Source organism: Solanum tuberosum, unplaced genomic scaffold (genome assembly GCF_000226075.1).
Source record: "Solanum tuberosum cultivar DM 1-3 516 R44 unplaced genomic scaffold, SolTub_3.0 scf00342, whole genome shotgun sequence".
Lineage (NCBI taxonomy): Eukaryota > Viridiplantae > Streptophyta > Magnoliopsida > Solanales > Solanaceae > Solanum > Solanum tuberosum.
In genome coordinates, this window is record NW_006239261.1 from 277,221 (window position 1) to 286,574 (window position 9,354).

General features: G+C 31.6%; 1 pseudogene; it reads right to left on the reverse strand.

Annotated features, from left to right (window-relative positions):
* Window positions 1-69: 69 nt before the first annotated feature.
* LOC102600874 (uncharacterized) lies at window positions 70-2,542 on the reverse strand (annotated as a pseudogene).
* Between the last annotated feature and the right edge of the window lie 6,812 nt (window positions 2,543-9,354).

Genomic DNA, 9,354 nt, shown 5'->3' on the forward strand with positions numbered 1-9,354 from the left:
GTGTCACCAAAGCATAAACAACTTCAAAGTCAATAGGAAAAAGAACAATCTAAACGCATGCACCCATTGTCATGAGAAAATATTTGGCTTGTATTTAAGGAACATTTTTCTTCTTAGCATATGCTCTATTTCTGACTCTCTTGCTCGTTTGAGAAAGCGCCTCATGTAAGACAATTGGGCATAATGTTTTCCCATTCTCTGGATGAAATGTGGCCTTGTACCTTCTCTAGAATGCTCATTAATTTATTCTAAAATGAATGTAGAACTCCTCAGTGGGATTTGAGGTTGTGCCATTGGCTGGTTAAGTTGACTGGCCTACAGTAATAAAATAAACTAAGTTAGTAAAGTTCAATACAGACAACATAAATAGACAATACAAGAGGTAATTACGATCTGTTTAGTCACAAATGAGGAGTTGGACTGTGTTGATGCCAAACTCACAGTAAGAGTGCTTGAAACCTACATTGAAATAACATTTTTAGTATTGCTACTCTTATTAAATATTAAAGGGAATCAACTTATTTTGAAAACTTACTTCTGTTTCATTATTAAGTGTAGATGAACCTTCTTTGCTGACTTTCTAGTGAACTTGTTGCCGTTGAACCTCAAATTGATTGGTTCTTATAAGAATAGGACATTTTCTACTATTCTGTCCTGTTTTTCCACACAATTCTCATTTCTTTTTTTTGCCCTTTCTTGACGCTTTTAAAAGGGTACCATTTTCAGAATCTGATTCTTTTTTAGTTGTCTCATCATTTTCTCTCTTTCTTAGTTTTCTTGGTCTACCTGGCTGAGCTTTATATATGGGTGGCAGTGGTGGTTCTACCCCAGTCTTAGATCATTGCTCAAAGCTATTAATTGGTAAAATAGATGGATAATAACTCTTCATATACTGTTCAACCATGTAACATTCATGAACATACTTTTCAAGTTCATCATTTTTAACCCATATAGCTGCAATAGCATGATTGCAAGGTATCCCTGTTAAGTCCCATCCCTTACAAGAACATGTCCTCTCCTTAAGATCAACAAAGAATAATCTTAGATAAATGTCCTCAATTTGGTAATAAAATTCATCAGATTTAATGGCAATACACTTGGCAACATTATCCTTATTTTTGTCTAGCTTCAATAAAATTCATGGGCAGATTAATTATGTGGCAATGGTTAATCATTTTATTTCTACTCTTCTGAAGTCTTGACATCATATAGATCCTTATTGATTCAAGCATCGTCAGAATATGTTGGTCTCTTGCTGGTAGAAGTACGCTATTAAATGATTCACACATATTATTCAATAACATGTCACACTTTGTGAATGAAGAGAAAAAAGCTCTTGACCAGTGAATGGGAGGCTTATTCATGAACCACTTAGGGGCATCTATATCTATCTTTGACATTTCTTCCATATGCTTGGAAAATTCAGGTTCTATAGTTGCCCTGGTAGCTTTTCATAGGACTTCTTTCAATGCTTGTCCTCCAAAACCTTCAGTTTTAAAATTATTGTGCAGATGCCTCACGCAAAATCTGTGTGCGACATCTGAAATTATCTCATCAAATGCTGAAATTAAACATTTTTTTTATCAGAAATGAAAGTCCAAGTAAAAGAATTTTGGGAGATTCCTAGATCCTCGTCAAAAAGTGTAAGAAACCAGCTCCATGTTTCCTTCAATTCACATTCCACTATTGCGAATGCAACAGGATACATGTTGTTGTTGGCATCAATGCCTACTGCAATCAATAGTTGCCCTCCCTTTTGGTAGCCTTTCAAATGACATCCATCAACCCCTATTATAGGTCGACATCCAGCTAAGAATCCTTGTTTGCAAGCTGCAAAACACACATAGAGTCTTAAAAATCTTTTTCTATCTTTGACCATTGTTTCTGGATTATCATCCAACTTCAAAATACATGTAGTCATTGGGTTACTCCTCCTTAACTCTGCACAATAGTCCCACAACATATCAAATTGTTCTTCTTTAGTCTCTGTAATCAGATCTAAAGCCTTCTTTTTTGCCCTATAAGATTGATGCCTATTGAGTGTGCAACTATGCTTCCTCATCACATGAGCTTGAAATTCTTTCACACCCCAACTTGGATTAATTTTGAACTCATCTGCATATTTCTTAGCCAAAAATTCAGAGTCAATAGTTTTATTTTCTCTCTGATTGCCACATGAATGATCAGGGCCTATTATTTTGATCATGAAAGGTTCATCTTCGTTAGCCTTTGATGCATTTATGAACCATTTGCAGTTTGATACCTTACAAATTGTCATTGCCCTCCTACTTTGATTTTTCTTAAATTTGATGTCTTTTTTCATCATCACAGCACGCACTTCTACTGTCAATTTGAACTCTTTACTACTACTGAAAATCATATTAAGTGTAAACTCAAATTTTGGATCTTCCAGATCCCTTTTTGCATTATAAACAATGAATCTTTTTGAATTATCATCATCTGAATCTCCTTGCAAACTCATTAGTTCATCATTTGATGCATCACAAACTTCTTCTTGAGTGTTACTGGGAATCTTAGCCATGTCGGAGGCAGCGCCAAACTCAATAGTTTTTTCTTTAAATTGGTTATCTCTGATTTTTTCATTAACACCAATCCACTCAGCAGTAGAGTCGACAATTTTATCAAAAATCATCTCATCTCCTTCCAAGGAATTGTAGCGTCACTTTCCTCTATTACATCAACATCTACCAAGCTCTCTTCACCTTGAAGTCAGCCCCTTCAATATTAACCACATCATAGGTCCATTGATCTTCATCTGTGTGCTCCACAAATATCTCTACCTCTCTGCTGTGATAAGATTATAAATATCTATATCAAATGACAAAAGTCTTAAGCTCATTTCAAAATAAGGCCCAAACTTAAACCAAAATTTCATTTTTCTATCATCAACTTTCAACTTTTTCATACATTGTCTCATTTGAATGATAGAATTTTCACCTCCCTTACAGTAGTCGTAGTAGGCTATCTGTCCACCAACATAATTCATCTCATGTTCGAACACCCACTGATCATTATAGTGCAATTTAAGAGTGTACATTTCTGGATCTTCATCTATTATCAGAAAAAAATATGATATTTAGTATCGATATAACAAATATCACCAATATAGAAAATACAAAAAGAAACATATATTTTATTATTAAAAAGAGACTGGACTAGTTTTAAGAGTCACCACTTAATTTTTAAAGAAAAATCAAGAAAACTATTTTTTCAAAAGATTAAAACAGAAATCTAATGAAAATATTCAGAGGGATTCAGGGTTCTTATTAGTATTTTGGGAAGGGTTTGAAAGCACCCGAAATGCCCGCTAATACGTGGTTATCCAGTAATTAACTATTTGGCTAAACAATTTTAAAATAAAAGCATACTTTGTTTTAAAGAAACAACAATTTAAGACTTGAAATTGCTTTTAAAGGGAAAGGGGATAAAAGGATATTACTTATGTACTAGATATTCTAAAGCTAAATAAAATATACTTGTTTGATTTTAAAAATATGATTGGTTCATCTGAATGAGTTTTGGGCCCAAGTTTGATTTTCTGTCCGCCTGGGCTAGCACTTGGGCCCAATTTTTGGTTTTGGGACCAAAGGCCCAATATACTTGTCCTAAACTAATCTTGAAAGATGTCTTTCTTTGGGCTTTGGACCCATCTTCCACTTGTCCTAGGTTCTAGCAAGATAATAGTACTTAAAATAAAAAGGCTTAGGCCCAACAAAATACAAAATCGAATTTCGGGGACTTTAGGCCCATTTCCTCATTTTCGTATACACTAGGTGTATACTAGTGTATATAATCTCGTATATCGGCTCCAAACACCTATACGTCAATCCCATTTCGCTCTTGAACACCGAAGGGTTGACTCGTTACTCGAAAATGCAAAGAGGCAATGGGAAGAGTCCAAATAGACTCGGCGAAGCATCACATGTAAACAAAGTAAATGAAAAGAATTAATCAAGAGTGATACAAAATTATTCGAGAGCAAATTTTCCAATGAAAGTCAGTAGGCGAACATGAGCTCATCCATTCTTAACGGTAACAACACATAGAGGAAGATATGAACTAATTGAAATACTACTAACACAAGATATCTAATAAAATAATGAAATAAGATAAAAGATAACACTATGAACTAATGAACATATATCTATCATGAGAATGCCAATGATAAGAAAAACTCATTTTTTACACAGTAAGGCTACCATAAGACATGTTAGATTAATGGACAAGGAAAGTAGTACCTTAGAGTTTCAAGAGCAATAAATGACAAAATGCATTCCTCTTCTCACAATTTATGAAGAAGTTGTGATCAAAGGGGGCATTTTGGGAACCAGTATACTATAGGAGATAAAAAAACAACTTCCGATATAAACACAAAGATCTAACTCCAACATCAAACCCAAATAAAGATGGAAAAAAAACTGATCATAAGCTACTAAACTTGCACTTGAACATATCAAATGTCCCCTAAACCAGACTCAACAAATGTATAAAGAAAATATTTAAACAAAACTTGAGCAGTAATAAAGTGATCTATGCATAGACAACCCATCTTTCTACTAAATTATACTAGTCAAATTGAGACTCTAATGGTTACTGTAGACATGACAAAATAATGAAAACTCTGATGTTAAAAGTAAAGAACAAGGCACATAATCATTTGTGTAAGCTAACACTAACAATCGAATAGACCCTGACCTTAATTAAGCCTAAGAAGATGCAAAGAAATTGATCCAGACAACATCAAATGATTCAAACAATAAGTAATCTAAGACTAAACATGGGAAGATTTGATCAAAACAAAGCTTAAACTAAATCAATAACACATTCAATCAACAAGAGGAGTAACAATTAGCTATATTCAAATGCTAAAATGACAACCCAGTATCACTATTAAAGGAAGCAGAAAGCGAACAATAGTAACATAATCGAAATCGGAAAAAAACTCCAAACAATGAAAACACGAGATGAAGAGGAATTTAACCAAAGGGAAAATGATATTACCTTTTTCTGGGCAGCGACTAAACTCAAAATTTCAGCAACACGACTACTATCACCCCCAAATTCTACTTCCTCTACCTATTTATATATTGTAATTGCCGTTTTTTTTGTTTCCTCTTGTGTTTTCCTCTCTAATACTAATTCCTTCTTTTTTTTCAACCCTCCACAATGAAGAAGAAAGGAGCTATTTATAGGGGGAAATTAGGGTAGATTTTGGGGGAAATCGGGTAAGGAATGAGATAAAATTCGAAATTTCAAATTTCAAATTTTTTCAGAGATAAGGTTGGAGGAGCTGAAAATAGTACAAATTCTCAGACTGCTGTAGCCAAAAACATTGTACCAGTGTACTGCCTGTCGAGCAGCATTGAAGAAGACGACGCGGGCGTTCAAGCGCGCATCTGGGTCGCTTTTCCGTCTACTGTCGTGTTCACGTACAGAGGATGAGGGAGAGAGGAGAGGACGATGCGCTAGGCTGCTGGACTCGCGTTCTGGTTCGTGTCTGGGTTCGCTGGAGTTTGTTCACGCGTTAGTGAAGAAGAAAGAAGAAGCGTACTGTTGTACGTATGTTGCTGCTGGAATGGGTTATTAAATTGAAGGAATTGGGTTGGGTTTCTGTATGTATTGTATGTAGGGGTGTACATGGTCGGGTTAGTTCGGGTTTTTTAAATATCAAATCAAATTATTTGTGTCGGATTTTTAAATTTATAAACCAAACCAAACCAATAAAATTTGAGTTTTTCAACCTCGAGTTTTTTTGGGTTTTTCGGGTTTTTCTTGTAAAGTATTCATACAAACATATAATTTACTTGTACTTCAAATATTTCTTTAGTCCTACCAAAATACAACTATCTAAGATGTTTCTTAAAAATATAACACAATATGATATGATTAATGACACTAAAATATCCAACAAAAATAATAATAATAATAATAAAATCGCGTAAAACAAATATTGTAAATTAACAAGTCATAATGAAAATGATCATAATTTAAAAGTACTAAATCATGCTAAAATTAAGTTTAATAAGTATTAGTTACATGACTAAATATTAAAGGAAATTAAATTAGGTTATGTATTTTAATTGTCTAAACCAATGTAAAACTAAAGAACAATTATTCAATATTATTGTCGTGTTGAATTGATTTTCTTTTTGCATTAGTATTAATTTGATTTTGATTTAAGTTTTATTGTAATTAGTTAATTACCAACATCTGTGGACTATAATCTTTATTGGCTCATTCATAATTCTAAGTTTCAAACTTGAAATAATATATTAAAAGATAAAAACTATGAAAAAGTATAAGAAATATTTTAAAATTATATCAAAGTAAATATTTTTATGTATAAAATAAATTTTAAAATTATATATATAATGTCGGGTTGGTTTGGTCTCGGGTTGGTTTTTTTAGTTAAAACACCAACCCAAATATAGTCGGTTTTTTTTTTTCAAAACCAAACCACTAATCGGATTTTTTTTTCCGGGTTGACTCGGTTTTCGGTTCGACTTTTTGTACACCCCTAATTGAATGTATTGTTGTTGTTATTGTAATGGGTTTGGGATTGGGTCGGTTTGGTATTGTGAAGTTGGGCTGCTGGTTGTATTGAAATAGGGCCCAAATTCTTGGTCTCAAAATGAGTTGAAGAAATTGATTAGGTTTTAAATTGGGGATTTGGCCAATGGATTAAAGTTATAGCCAATTAAAATTTACAATATAGTTTGAATTGAATTTAGTTTGCAAATTCAGCTAAAATCTAAAATGAATTTAAATAAGATTAATTAAGGAGCTTCTTAAACTTAACAAAATGAAATAATTAACTTAATTATAAACCGAATGATTTAAAAATATAAACTATTATATAACTAAACTAATTAACCAAATATTTAATTAAAACAAAATCTTTTTGAGATGATTTCCGAATATTTATAAAATATCCTAATTATATAAAATATATATACATATTATTTAAAAATTCCAAAAAGTGACAAAATTACATAAAACTAACTTGAAAATAATTTGAATTTTATAAAGTCAATTATTTCAAATAGTTTGAAATTTTAAGAAGCTCGATGATTAATTTATATTGTGGAGGTCCAAAATTGGGTGTCAACAACATATAAATCCAACAACAAAATGTAACCAGTCCTTGCAAGTTCAAATATTTGTTGAATTTGAATAATTAAGTAATTGTGCAACTGATGTCCATAAAGAAGGAATTGTCAACTTGTCATTTTTTTAGAACTATACAATTTTTGAAAGTTCTTTTTATATACTTTTTAAGAAAACATGAAGGTGGGACAGTTTTAGGAGTGAGATTAGGCCTTTACCCTTACTTGTGTATTTCATAAAAAATTAACATCACTTGGATATTGACATATATTTTAGCCTCCAATACGAGGGGTGAAATGAATGTTGTAACTATGTAGCAAAAGTTGAGATCAAAATGAGAGAGTTTATAGGACTCCTCTTCCTTTACAAGTTGATCACTGAACATTATCCAAAGTAATCAGAAGACCAAAAAAAATACGTTCCTACCATAATCTAAAGTAAACTTTTCTCTTTGTGCTTTGAAACAAAATAATAGTACGTACATCTTTAATGTCTCTTCTCATATAGTTTTTAACTTTTCAAGACAGATTTAAATCTTGTGTGAAGAAAAACTATTGTGTGTTCTCCTATATTAGCCATATAAGCAGTAATAGTATTCACTTTTATTTATAGTGAGATAAAAATATTTTGCTATTCGTTTTAGTTTCTTGATATTGTTTGTTATCAATCTAGTACTGAAGACCAATATAGCTTTAATTTTGTGTAGATTAAGTAATAGCAGTACAAGATATATTAATATAAACACAGAAACATTTTCTAAAAAGTTATAATGCATATTATCTAGTATGTATTTATGCTTTGATTTGCCACATCAATATTTAATCTTTTTCTTGATCAATTAATAGCAAAGTTATAGTCTAATTAACTAGATAGAGTACTTACATGTTGGTGTGAATTGTAGTCCATTCTTATAACGCAATTTCATTGTCGTTCTTTTTCTTTTTCAGGAGGTATAGTGAGCAAACTTTGAATGTCCTAGAATTGTTCTCACACGAGAAAAACAACTAAAGAGAAGTTATCATCAAGAAATACGAAGTCTCTCAGCTATTCATGATCAAACCATTAATTTGCATCCAAGTGGAAGAAGAGATGAAGACAACATATGGTTATGAGGCAAAGATGCAACATAAATACTTCTAAATTTTTGTACAATTAGGTTTTTTCAAGTATTTTAGCTAATAGTACCAGAATTGCCCTTTCCGTTAATAAGTGATCTGTTAACAAAGTTAATTTTTCTTAGTGATTAGATCAAAATCGCTCAGTCTAGTTAATTCAAGGTTAAATGTGCACAGTCAAATATCACAGGGACTAAAACTGGAATTAGACAATAACACAGGGACTAAAAATGCCATTTCCCCTTCTTTTTAAGTAGGAATACAGCCACAAGAAAGAGCCATTCTTTGTTTTTATAATTATAGATAAGAATGATTTAATGAGGGGGTTAGTTGTGCAAATATATTATAGTTAAAGTAATAATTAGCGGGAACTTTTTTTAATAAAAAAATTATGATAAATTTTAATTTTAAAATAATCCAAAAACTAGAGTTGGCCACAGAAGCAAATGCCAAATCATCAACATTATTACTTATATTAGTAATAAAAGTTGGAACCAAAAATGGCCACCGCAAATCCGGTTAGATTAGTTACATCTCATTGTTTAGCACATCTTAATCCAAACTGAATTTTGAACATGCATTGTTTAGCACATCTTAATCCAAACTGAATTTTGAACATGCTTCACAATAACTCATTTATTGATTTAATTCAATTTACTGTGCTCAAATTCAGCTCCAAGCCACCGATTTGCTTTATATAACTATTTTATGAGATTTTTTTGTTTGTCCAATCGAAAATCAAACTGTTGAGGACAAAAAATCAATAAATAGATAAAAAGAATATCTTATTAATTTAGCATATTTAAAAATTGAAAACTGAATCAATAATGCATAAAATCAAACCAATTGATGCACATCCCTAATTCCAATTATCACTGATGACAACTTATAACTACTCATGTTGTTTCAGTTTATGTGATTTACGACTAGACACCGAGTTTAAAAATATAAAAAGATTTTATAATGTTCCAAAACTAAAGATAGATAGTGTCATTCATTCATTTTTTCGATGGATTAAAAAGGAAAGTGTGTCATATAAATTGAATCAAAGTGAATATTTTTAGGTAACTTGATATTGTACAAATTCTTCTACACTTGACAGTGCAGAGTT